Genomic DNA, 12344 nt, shown 5'->3' with positions numbered 1-12344 from the left:
CACCAGCGTCGGAGCGTTGATCAGAGAACCTAGTGCGTTTATCACCAGCGTCGGAGCATCGATCAGAGAACCTAGTGCGTTTATCACCAGCGTCGGAGCGTCGATCAGAGAACCTAGTGCGTTTATCACCAGCGTCGGAGCGTCGATCAGAGAACCTAGTGCGTTTATCACCAGCGTCGGAGCATCGATCAGAGAACCTAGTGCGTTTATCACCAGCGTCGGAGCATCGATCAGAGAACCTAGTGCGTTTATCACCAGCGTCGGAGCGTTGATCAGAGAACCTAGTGCGTTTATCACCAGCGTCGGAGCGTTGATCAGAGAACCTAGTGCGTTTATCACCAGCGTCGGAGCATCGATCAGAGAACCTAGTGCGTTTATCACCAGCGTCGGAGCATCGACCAGAGAACCTAGTGCGTTTATCACCAGCGTCGGAGCGTCGATCAGAGAACCTAGTGCGTTTATCACCAGCGTCGGAGCGTCGATCAGAGAACCTAGTGCGTTTATCACCAGCGTCGGAGCATCGACCAGAGAACCTAGTGCGTTTATCACCAGCGTCGGAGCATCGATCAGAGAACCTAGTGCGTTTATCACCAGCGTCGGAGCATCGATCAGAGAACCTAGTGCGTTTATCACCAGCGTCGGAGCGTCGATCAGAGAACCTAGTGCGTTTATCACCAGCGTCGGAGCATCGACCAGAGAACCTAGTGCGTTTATCACCAGCGTCAGAGCATCGACCAGAGAACCTAGTGCATTTATCACCAGCGTCAGAGCATCGACCAGAGAACCTAGTGCGTTTATCACCAGCGTCGGAGCATTGATCAGAGAACCTAGTGCGTTTATCACCAGCGTCGGAGCATTGATCAGAGAACCTAGTGCGTTCATCACCAGCGTCGGAGCATTGATCAGAGAACCTAGTGCGTTTATCACCAGCGTCGGAGCGTCGATCAGAGAACCTAGTGCGTTTATCACCAGCGTCGGAGCATCAATCAGAGAACCTAGTGCGTTTATCACCAGCGTCGGAGCGTTGATCAGAGAACCTAGTGCGTTTATCACCAGCGTCGGAGCATCGATCAGAGAACCTAGTGCGTTTATCACCAGCGTCGGAGCGTCGATCAGAGAACCTAGTGCGTTTATCACCAGCGTCGGAGCGTCGATCAGAGAACCTAGTGCGTTTATCACCAGCGTCGGAGCATCGATCAGAGAACCTAGTGCGTTTATCACCAGCGTCGGAGCATCGATCAGAGAACCTAGTGCGTTTATCACCAGCGTCGGAGCGTTGATCAGAGAACCTAGTGCGTTTATCACCAGCGTCGGAGCGTTGATCAGAGAACCTAGTGCGTTTATCACCAGCGTCGGAGCATCGATCAGAGAACCTAGTGCGTTTATCACCAGCGTCGGAGCATCGATCAGAGAACCTAGTGCGTTTATCACCAGCGTCGGAGCATCGATCAGAGAACCTAGTGCGTTTATCACCAGCGTCGGAGCATCGATCAGAGAACCTAGTGCGTTTATCACCAGCGTCGGAGCGTTGATCAGAGAACCTAGTGCGTTTATCACCAGCGTCGGAGCATCGATCAGAGAACCTAGTGCGTTTATCACCAGCGTCGGAGCATCGATCAGAGAACCTAGTGCGTTTATCACCAGCGTCGGAGCATCGATCAGAGAACCTAGTGCGTTTATCACCAGCGTCGGAGCATCGATCAGAGAACCTAGTGCGTTTATCACCAGCGTCGGAGCATTGATCAGAGAACCTAGTGCGTTTATCACCAGCGTCGGAGCATTGATCAGAGAACCTAGTGTGTTTATCACCAGCGTCGGAGCATTGATCAGAGAACCTAGTGCGTTTATCACCAGCGTCGGAGCATTGATCAGAGAACCTAGTGCGTTTATCACCAGCGTCGGAGCATTGATCAGAGAACCTAGTGCGTTTATCACCACCTTGATGATGTGAACAAACGCTGCCTGCTCGATCTTCCTAAGCTCTTTCCAAACAACAGACAAGCGCTTTCATTTTGATTGAATCCCCTGAGTAACCGATCAAACGTGTTTCTAACCTCCGCCGGCTGTAAACAGGGAGAGTTTATGGTTATCTGATAAACACATACGGGCGTCAGCTGCGGCCTGGGGCTGCTGCATCTTGCCCTCGTTAGCGCTGATGCTCGTGTAGCATCCGGTTTCACACCGTCTGATTAAAGAAGAGGGTTCGAAGCTGCCCCCGGTGCCTTCGGCCGTGCCGCCGGAGGCCGGCACGCTGTCAACACGTCCAGATGTTGGAATGATGCCCGTGTGCATGAATGTCCACTCGCACGTCCACTGTACAACGTCTCATTATGCTAACAGCCTACTCTGCAGCACAAGCGTGTTAACGTTGCCTTAAACGCATCCTAAGCTCGCCGTCTTGTAAACTACGCGCAGCCATTGCATCAGTTTGGGAGGAGAAGCAGCTGCTCCGTTGGGATTTACGGCACTTCGAGGAGGGTCATCTCGTTGGCACACTCTAACCCACAATGCACAGCTCTTCTGAAAGATCCTCCTCCACAGCAGGATGTGTGTCAACATGACTCTGTGTGTGTGCGTTCCTCCCATCAGACACAAACGCCTCGGCTGTACGTCCTGTTGACCGGGACCGTGTTGGACCGGACCGGGCTTCAGGGCCTCCGTGCTCAATCAATGTGCAGCTTGAGAGAAAATAATCTTTATTCCCCACAATTAGAAATGTATGGTTAAGCTGTGGGTCTTAAGGGAGGGTTTGTGGTTTAAATGCGCTCTCAGAGAATAAACTGCTGTCAAACCAATATTTATATTCTCGGAGCATTTCAGTGACAATGTTTTGAAGTTTGGAGGTTTCCGTTCATTTGCTGTGGGCATGTTTTAGAACTGTGGTCCATTGTGAGTAGCAGTAGTAGATTTTAAATTCGAAAGACCAGAAAATCAAAATTTGTAACTGAGAAAATAAGAGAAAATTCAGATTTAAGAAAACTACATTCTGATATCTGCATGGGCCTTTTCTATAAAGAAGCACGTCGGTTTGTTAGCATTAAATAAGTGGAATTGTTGCTACCAGAAACCTCTGCATTAACAAACCTCCCTTATATCTGTTGCTCCTCTCTCTGCCTCCAACACTCAGCAACATGCTACCAAACCTTTTGGATGTGAACACAATAAGCAGGTTTTCAACTTAAAAATGACCAAAAAAGGAGTTCCAGGAAGAGCAAAAGATTTTGTACAATGTTTGTGATTTCTGTCCTCAGAGGCGTCTCATGGTGATGACGACTTGAGTAAAGTTTCTTTGCAAGTCTCGGATAGAGACATGCACACTTAAGAATGCAGAGAAGTGCGCGGTAGATGGTGAGTCACGATGCGTTTATGTGGGGGTGTGTGTGTGTGGACTTGTCCCTTTGCCACCTCTTTGCTTACCAACCCTCTCACATGCCGGTTGATCGAGTCGTGTGTCTGTAAGGATGCTTCCTGACCTCCTGCTGCTTCTCCTGCAGCGTCGTCAGAACATCGCACCCCATCCCGTCTTTCTGCCTCCCATCAGGACAGGTGTCCCACTCATGCCGTTACTACCCCTGCTGCGATCGCAGGGGTGGAACAAAACAACCCCCCAGTTGCACGTTGAAATAAAAGTGCACGAATCCTGCCTTTAACAGACTTTGTAAAAGATCCAGCAAATGTGTTTACACTTTAAAGTGTTTTCCGTCTTTGATGCCGCTGAGAGCTGCACGTTGCTCTGACTTGTTTGGATCATTGTTATTATTAAAGGGTTATTTCACAGATAAGTGGCAGAAGTTGAAAAGCCATTAATGGCAAAGAAACCTTTGTAGTCTAAAATGGAGGATACAATCTCCAAATTCTAATATCAACAGAAATGATCCTTACACCATGAATATTACGTGAATGAGAACAGAAATGCCACCAGAATTTAGTCAGTGTGCAACGATTCACCATCTTCTGTTCATGCCAGAAACTGTGATAAATACTAGGGATGTCCCGATCAGGTTTGTTCGCCGAGTCCAAGTCATTTGATTTTGAACCGACACTGTGGCCCCGATCCAATACTTCTATAATACTTAAGAAAATTAAGACGAGTGAAGAAACGGATCCAGGATGTCCCTTAATTTTTTATTCTATCGTCTTATTTCAATGTTTAACTCTTAAACAGAGCGCTTCTGTGGTGTAGCTCGAACATTGAAGTAATTAAATAAAATCGTGTCAGATCAGGTTTCAAAATGAGACATTAGTTTGTCTTTCTGCCTCAGTGACAGCTTTAACTTTCATCCTGCATTCATGGCCGATATCTATCACGTAATGAAGTGTCACATCTGAGAACCAGGCAGCCACCTATAACTGCCATGGCCTCGACATGCAGACCATGCTCTTGATTGTCATTACCCTCGCCGAAGAGGAGGCGAGGGTATTGCAATTGGGTGCGTTTGTTTGTTTGTCTGTCTGTCTGTCTGCTTGTTTGTTTGCTCGAGCGCATATCTCAAAAACTAGTAACCCAATCGACTTGAAATTTTTACACAAGCAAGGTTCTGTCCGTGGCTCGGTCCTCCCCGAGAATGGCGTTGATCCGGATCTGGATCCAGATTCTAGAATTATTTTTACATCTGGAATTGTGCCTGTGCTGTAAACTGCCACTTTAAGAGGGAGGGACACGAATGGCATGATGGGAAAAAGAGTCCAGAAGGAGTCTTGTAGTACGTTCCGGAGCAGCAAGCTAGAGCAGGTTTGGCCCCTCTGATCCGGAAGCCCTGTTTACTGTCTCACAAGATCCAATAGTCTTTTGGAGGCGGGGTCTGCAATCTCTGATTGTCTTTCTAGTTTACTAGATGCTAAAGACTTCTTGTAACATAACCCAAAATGACTACCTTTCTGTGGATGCCGGTAATTAGTCCTAGACAGACCAAGACTGAGCATCATGAAGTCGGTCTCCGAGCCTTGTGGTTGACCGGCAGTGACGAGGTTCTCGAGTCACAGTGACAGAGCAGCAGTGTCCCAACACTTATGTGCAGAATGTTTCATGGATTACCGCTGGCACCAGTCAGCGCTGACACTTGACACAGGTCCAGCAACACTTCAATGCAAAAGCCACTCGCAGCAGAGTCACTGGTGTGATCAAGGGGGTCAGCACGGACTTTGAAATCGTACCTCATAGAAACTCAGACTTTATTTTTTTTGTCTTGCAACAATGGAAGTAAATCAAAGAGCAAGTTCCAGACCTGCCAAAAATGTCTAATTCCTTCCTGCTTTCCATTCATTGGCTGTTCGCCTCCAGACAAACAGTCGAAACATAAATCGCCATGTGTAGATCTGTCGGTTTGGCTCTGACAGAGTTTAGACCTTGATTACCCTGGTAGTTAAGGAGTCCTTTTCAGGGAGGGCGCAGTCGGCTGGCTCAGGTCGGGATTGGCCAGAAAAGACTGGCGAAATTAAATGAACACAAAACAGACTTTAGTTAGTCATAAATAGATAAAACACAGATGATAAAAAATGGATCATATTTCTACATTTTACTGTGAGGCAAGTGACCTCAACGATGGTAGCCACTCACAAGTTAGATCCTTCGTAAAATCTATGGAGAGGATGAAAGACAGCGCTTCCTGTACAGCACAGCTTCTCAGAGGTGAGATAGAGGTCATCAGCACATTGTGTCACATACAAAAGTCACCGACCAATATCTTCATTATCCAGTCTGTCCTTACTTCACACTGAATTCAACATGATCAGTCCTTGAAGATAGAAGTAAAGAAAAACCAGCATACACACTCTGGTACAGCCATGATTTCCTCAAACCGACCACTCCGCTCACAGAGTGCTGTAACGATGGAGCCTAAACTCTGGTACAGCCATGATTTCCTCAAACCGACCACTCCGCTCACAGAGTGCTGTAACGGTGGAGCCTAAACTCTGGTACAGCCATGATTTACTCAAACCGACCACTCCGCTCACAGAGTGCTGTAACGGTGGAGCCTAAACTCTGGTACAGCCATGATTTACTCAAACCGACCACTCCGCTCACAGAGTGCTGTAACGGTGGAGCCTAAACTCTCGGACTGCTTTCAGACTTTATTAAAGAGCTGAACATGTGGCTCAGTGCTGAGAGCCCAGAGCACGAAACTAATTTCTCTTGTTGAAATCATTGTGATGACAACCAAACGGGGGCTGGGAGAGACCAACAGCCAACCAGTCAGTGTTCCCTCCTCCCCCTATAGCACATTGTCCAATTAAGGTCTTCTTTGCCCTGCACTGTGCCCAAGCCGACTGCTGCATGCTGCCAAGCCCAAAGAGTCCGGTCAAGGGAGTTAATCTCACTCTCTTGGGCCACCACAGGCCATTCTAACACTCCAGCATCAGTGGGTGGGCTCTGGCGCGTGGGCACAGGGCTATAAAAGGCATGGAGTAGTCAGCTCTATGCCCCCCCCCCCCCTACCCCCTCCTACTACTGTGTTTGGCCCTACAGCCAGTGTGCAGAGTGTGTATGCCCTGAAGCACGCTCGCTAGACTCTACACTGGCTGCAGGATTGTGAGCAGCGTTATGGTTTACCGGCAGGAGTCTAAAACATGTCATAACACTATGCTAAATTAAACATTGCTCTGTTGTGAAAATGGCTGACAGGGTAGAGAGTTTGTTCAGCGGGAAATGCTGAACCTATTGTAGAGTGTGAAGAAAAGATGTACGGAGAACCAGGAATCGAGATTAGAGATGATGAAGAATCCAAATATATAACCCATCTGCGCTGTCAGAGCTTTGTCAGAGAATGGCTGCGTTTACATCGACAAAATGTCTTTAATCCGAGCAGAGTTCGGATTAAAATTATGATCGGACGCGCTGTGTTCATGGACCAAAAATATTGATTCTACTGATTCGGACTTGCGTGTTTGTGCATCACACTTTCGATCGGAATAAATTATTTAGACATGCGCAATTTGACAAAATATACCGGAAATAGTAGAAAATGAAGCCGCAGCGACTTCCGTTTTAAACAAAACATGGGTCCGCACTATCCTGCTTGAAACATCAGCACTATTTCTGGAGGCAAGGAAAAACTTCCCTTTAACGGGCAGAAACCTTGGACAGAACCTAGGCTCATGGTGGACGGCCATCTGTCTGACCGGCTGGGTTGAGAGAGAGAGAGAGAGAGAGAGAATGGCAGGTCGGAGACGAGTCAAAAACAAGGAGATGGATAGGGAAGCGATAGCCAGACAGAGCAGGAGCAGACAAAAACAAGCTGTTTAAGACTGGAAATGCTGATGCCGGCGACGTGGACATCGAATGGGGGTATGAACTGTGCCACTTTCCCATTTGGAGAAACATAATTATTTGCTTTCTTCCCAAAAATAGAAGAATAGAATTATAAGATATTACTTCAGCAGCACTCAGCATGTCGCAGCAGCCATTAGCTTAGCAGACAGAAGAGAAATATAGCTACTTGGAAGTAGATTTATTTTTGCAGATGCAGTCATCTTACAACCAACATCTGACTGTGATAAATGTTAATTTGCCACGCCAATAAACTTCATGCTTACAGCAGTGAAAACAACACGGCAGCATGAGAAAGAGTGCTGTTCCCTTGCAGAGTGATTGATATCCTGTAAGGCTTGCAATGGCTGCGTGTAGTTTACAAGACGAGGGAACAAATCTCTGTTCCATTCCTCCAAGAGAACAAATGCACACGCTCCCCTCGCCATCAGCAGCCCCAGTCAAGCCGCATTTTGAAGATCGCTTCACACTTCTTACAAGCCGAGTCAAGCGAACACAAATTCTTGACCTATGCGTGAGATTTTTGGAAGTCTTGTATCATCATAGAAAAGAAGGTACTGTCTTCTTAAATACGTCTCCAGACTACAGGAATACTGACTGAAGCCGGACAAACACGTATTACTGCGTTATCTCAACCCATGGCTGTCAATCTGCCAGATGCAAGCTACCTGTTCCGGATCCGGATCGGAGAGTTACCCTCCGAGAACCCTGAGAGATCTGGAGCTGTTAAGAGCAGGAGCCGAAAGACAGCTTAAATCTCGTCCGTCTGCAGCCACTCGTTGCGTTCATCAAGAGGAACGGTGCTGCATTAACGGGAAGGACGGCCAATGCCAAGTCATTTTCACTAAAAAGATCAGTGGGGATAAGGTTGATGAGAACGCACACGCAAAGATACACGCAGATATGCTATTTTCCTTCTGGAATATTTGTGGCCCAACTTTCTACCACAGGTTTGGACCACAGAGCCTGAAGAAACCATTACTGGACTGCTGGTATATTCACACGGAGGGTCCAGCAGGCTGCTGGGAGGCGACCTAGGCAAGAGGAAGCATTGGAACTAAGTGGCGGTCAGCTCCAGTGGCTGCTCTGCCGAGCTCTATTTTTCCACCCAAACAAATAACGTCAGAGCACCTGTCAGAACAAATACCACAGAGCTCAGAGACAGCAGCGCGGCCTAATATAGCACACACACTTCACCTAATAAAGGGAAGAGGAGAGCTGGTGGAGGAAGAGTGCGGGAAGAAAAGAAAGGAAAACCAAACAGACACAGATCCGGTCTGGTTCAGAACGGAGCCTCAGCCATGGGCCCACTTCAAGGGGTCACGCATGGCTCAGTTCACATTTGGCAAGAGGCAGCGCGACAGGGCTGACACACACAGACCCATTACAGCTTCCAGGCCTCAAATTCATTGATCCTATGAGTTTACTGGTAACGGCGTAAGGAGCTATTGCTTTTGCAGCGCAGAAAACGACAAGTTGACGAGCGCATCCAACTTTGCAATGCTGTTGACAACGACCAACACACTCCTGCCCACACACACACGACACTCAACAACACACACACATACCCCGACACTAAACAACACACACATACACAGACGCGTAGCCCTCGTCGAGACCATTCGGGAAATGTATTTTGTGTAATAATCGCGTACTCAGAAAAAAAGCTATTTTGTTTTAGCAAAAATTCTTTCTTTTTCTTTGTTCTGCACTTTGAACACCAGCGCCACCTACAAAAATCACAATGCATTGTGCCTATGGGGGGTCCGACGCCAACTTTGTCAGACAGCCACGAAATTCGGTACACACATGCGTCAAGTCAGGGCAAAAAAAAAAAAGTATTATGGCCACGCCCCCAGACACACAGGAAGGCGGCCATATTGGATTGAAACTTAAAAACTGCTGAGTCAGCGTTTGCACACACACACACACACTCCAATCCAAACCAAATTTAAACACTTATTGACCCTTCCTACCTGGACACTCTAAAAGTGAAACTTTGACAATCAACCTTACAGCGCCCCCTACAGAACAAGAACAAAAATTGAATGGGAAGTAAAAAAAAATAGTTTGCCAGAAATGATTGAAATTTTCCAGAAAATTCCCTCATGTGGTCCCGATCAAAAAACACAATTGTAACCATGTTGTTGTTTTGACGGTGTTGCCGTGGCAATGGCCGGCATTCCCCATGTTAATCAAATGAGCGCGACACAAAACAATCACCAATCTTATGAAAATGACATATTAGCATGGAAACATCCCAAATTTGCCACATACATTCTCACACACATGCCGGTTGAAAAGGCAATGACACCCAGGCTGCATTTTTTACGCTGTTGCCATGGCGATGGCAACCCTGCCTATGGGGAGGGGTCCGACGCCAACTTTGTCGGACAGCCACGAAATTCGGTACAGACATGCGTCATGTCAGGGCATTTTTTTTTATGGGCACACCCCCAGACACACAGGAAGGTGGCCATATTGGATTGAAACTCCTGATGGCAGATGGCCATATAATCCAAATAACGATTTGACTAAACTGTGAGCTACTCATGCAGCTCAAATCTAAACACTTGCGAAGCACTCAGGACAAAAGCGGCGTGCGTCGGCGGGTCAGCTCAACGGCCTGTTGGCCGGCGAGGGCCTACAACGCTGCTTGCAGCTTTAATTAGAATTCTGTTTGTGCAACTTTACAGGATAATGACACACTAGAATGAGCAAAACTAAATCCAATGGATACGCAGATTTCTGCAGCAGAAATATAGAGTTTTATTTACCAGGAATTATCCTGGACTATGTTCTCTATCTTGTGTGCCTTACTGAATTTCCCTCATGATTAATTAAGTATCTATTTATCTATCTATCACCTGCTTTTATGACCCACAATGAGGCCCAGTGAACAAAGCCACCAGCAGACATTTATGAAAGTTAATATAATCAATGAATGGCAGGATCCAGAGAGCTCCTGCAGGATTAGAAAGGTTCTTGTATGGGTTGAAGTGAAACAGAAGATTGGGTTGACTTGGTCCCTTCTCGCATTAGATTGGAGGGAATTAAATGATTGAATAAGAGAATAATGATGGAATGTCACACTGTGGCAAGCAACACAGGCTGGGGCATCCCACCAGCATCCCACCAACAACCACTGAACTGTGAAATGACTACAACCAGGACAAGAAGAAAGCACAGAGGGGAATACTTTGCTGCCTTCATTGAGCGTCGACACAGATTGGGGCATTAGCCTCTCTGTGGTTTCTGCACAGGGACAGAAAACAAACTCCCCATTGGTGAGAAATTAAGATGGAGGTGCGAAAGCCAGAGAAGTCAGACGTGTCAATCAGCATGCAAACAGCGACATCATGAGTGATGAATTCATTCATTCATCTGCACAATGCAGTTTGTCATTAGGCAGAGCATCAAGTTCAAAACTAACAAAGCAGCTTTAGTTTAATGCCCAAGCAGATTTTTATTCCCTCGTCTGGCTTTCTTGTGTTTTAAATTGCTGGGGCTTTTTTTAATGTGCATAGACATATTCTTCACGAGTGTGAGGTCAAGCGTTGAGACAGGCCAGGTTTGGATGAGTGTTGTCTGTGGTGATGGTGGGAAACCATCTCCATCCACATGGTCTAATACTCACTGGAGCCACTGTGAAATGGGCCTAATTGCCCAGATGAGGGTTTTGGGTGGGTGGATTAGAAGAAAGAATGCTATTGGCCCAAAGCCATGGTGATAGGCTTCCGAATATTTGCAGAAATGGGTTTAGTGCACACCTACTTATTATGGTAATAGCCAGCTCTTAAAGGCTGACGTAAGGACGAACGGTTGTGGTCCCAGGCCGGGATGGGGGGGAGGTCAAAGAGTGCATTCACATGATTAAGAACCTTACTGTCCTGGTGTGGCCTTTTTATTCCACTGGAATCGTCTCTTCCATCCTGTACAACAAGTTTCCAAATCGCCTCCTTTACAGGCATTATTTGTTTACCTGAGCCGATTCAGTCTGGCAGCGTTCCGACAGCCACAAATACGATTTCAGGCTGTTTCCTTATGTCTTGCTTTCAATTCTACTTATCTCTGCCGTCAAACCAAGCACAAAGCACTATGTACACCACACACACACGCACTACATATAAAAAGTAATCTTGTGAAGTATTCCAATGAAGGGTATGCGCAAAGCGATAATTAGGATTGTCGGTAAGGTCTATTCAGGGGTACTGGAGAGGAGGGTCCGCCGGATAGTCGAACCTCGGATTCAGGAGGAGCAATGTGGTTTTTGTCCTGGCCGTGGAACTGGACCAGCTCTACACCCTCGGCAGGGTCCTTGAGGGTGCATGGGAGTTTGCCCAACCAGTCCACATGTGTTTTGTGGATTTGTAGAAGGCATTCGCCCGTGTTCCTCGGGGAGTCCTGTGGGGGGTGCTCCGGGAGTACGGGGTGTCGGACCCCCTGATACGGGGTGTCCGCTCCCTATATGACCGGTGCCAGAGCTTGGTCCGCATTGCCGGCAGTAAGTCGGACCTATTTCCAGTGCGGGTTGGACTCCGTCAGGGCTGCCCTTTGTCACCGATTCTGTTCATAACATTTATGGACAGAATTTCTAGGTGCAGCCAGGGCGTTGAGGGGGTTCGGTTTGGTGACCTCAGGATTGGATCGCTGCTTTTTGCAGACGACGTGATCCTGTTGGCTTCATCAGGCCACGCCCTCCAGCTCTCACTGGATCGGTTCCAGCCGCATGTGAAGCAGCCGGGATGAGAATCAGCACCTCTAAATCCGAGGCCATGGTTCTCAGCCGGAAAAGGGTGGAGTGCACCCTCCAGGTCGGGGAGGAGATCCTGCCCCAAGTGGAGGAGTTCAAGTACCTCGGGGTCTTGTTCACGACTGAGGGAAGGATGGAGCGAGAGATCGACAGACGGATCGGTGCAGCGTCTGCAGTGATGCGGACTCTGCACAGATCCGTCATGGTGAAGAGAGAGCTGAGCCGAAAGGAGAAGCTCTCGATTTACCGGTCGATCTTCGTTCCTACCCTCACCTATGGTCACGAGCTTTGGGTAGTGACGAAAGAACGAGATCGCGGGTACAA

The sequence above is a fragment of the Brachionichthys hirsutus genome, chromosome 22 (assembly GCF_040956055.1).
Source record: "Brachionichthys hirsutus isolate HB-005 chromosome 22, CSIRO-AGI_Bhir_v1, whole genome shotgun sequence".
NCBI classification, from domain to species: Eukaryota; Metazoa; Chordata; class Actinopteri; order Lophiiformes; family Brachionichthyidae; genus Brachionichthys; species Brachionichthys hirsutus.
This window is presented reverse-complemented; position numbering follows the sequence as displayed.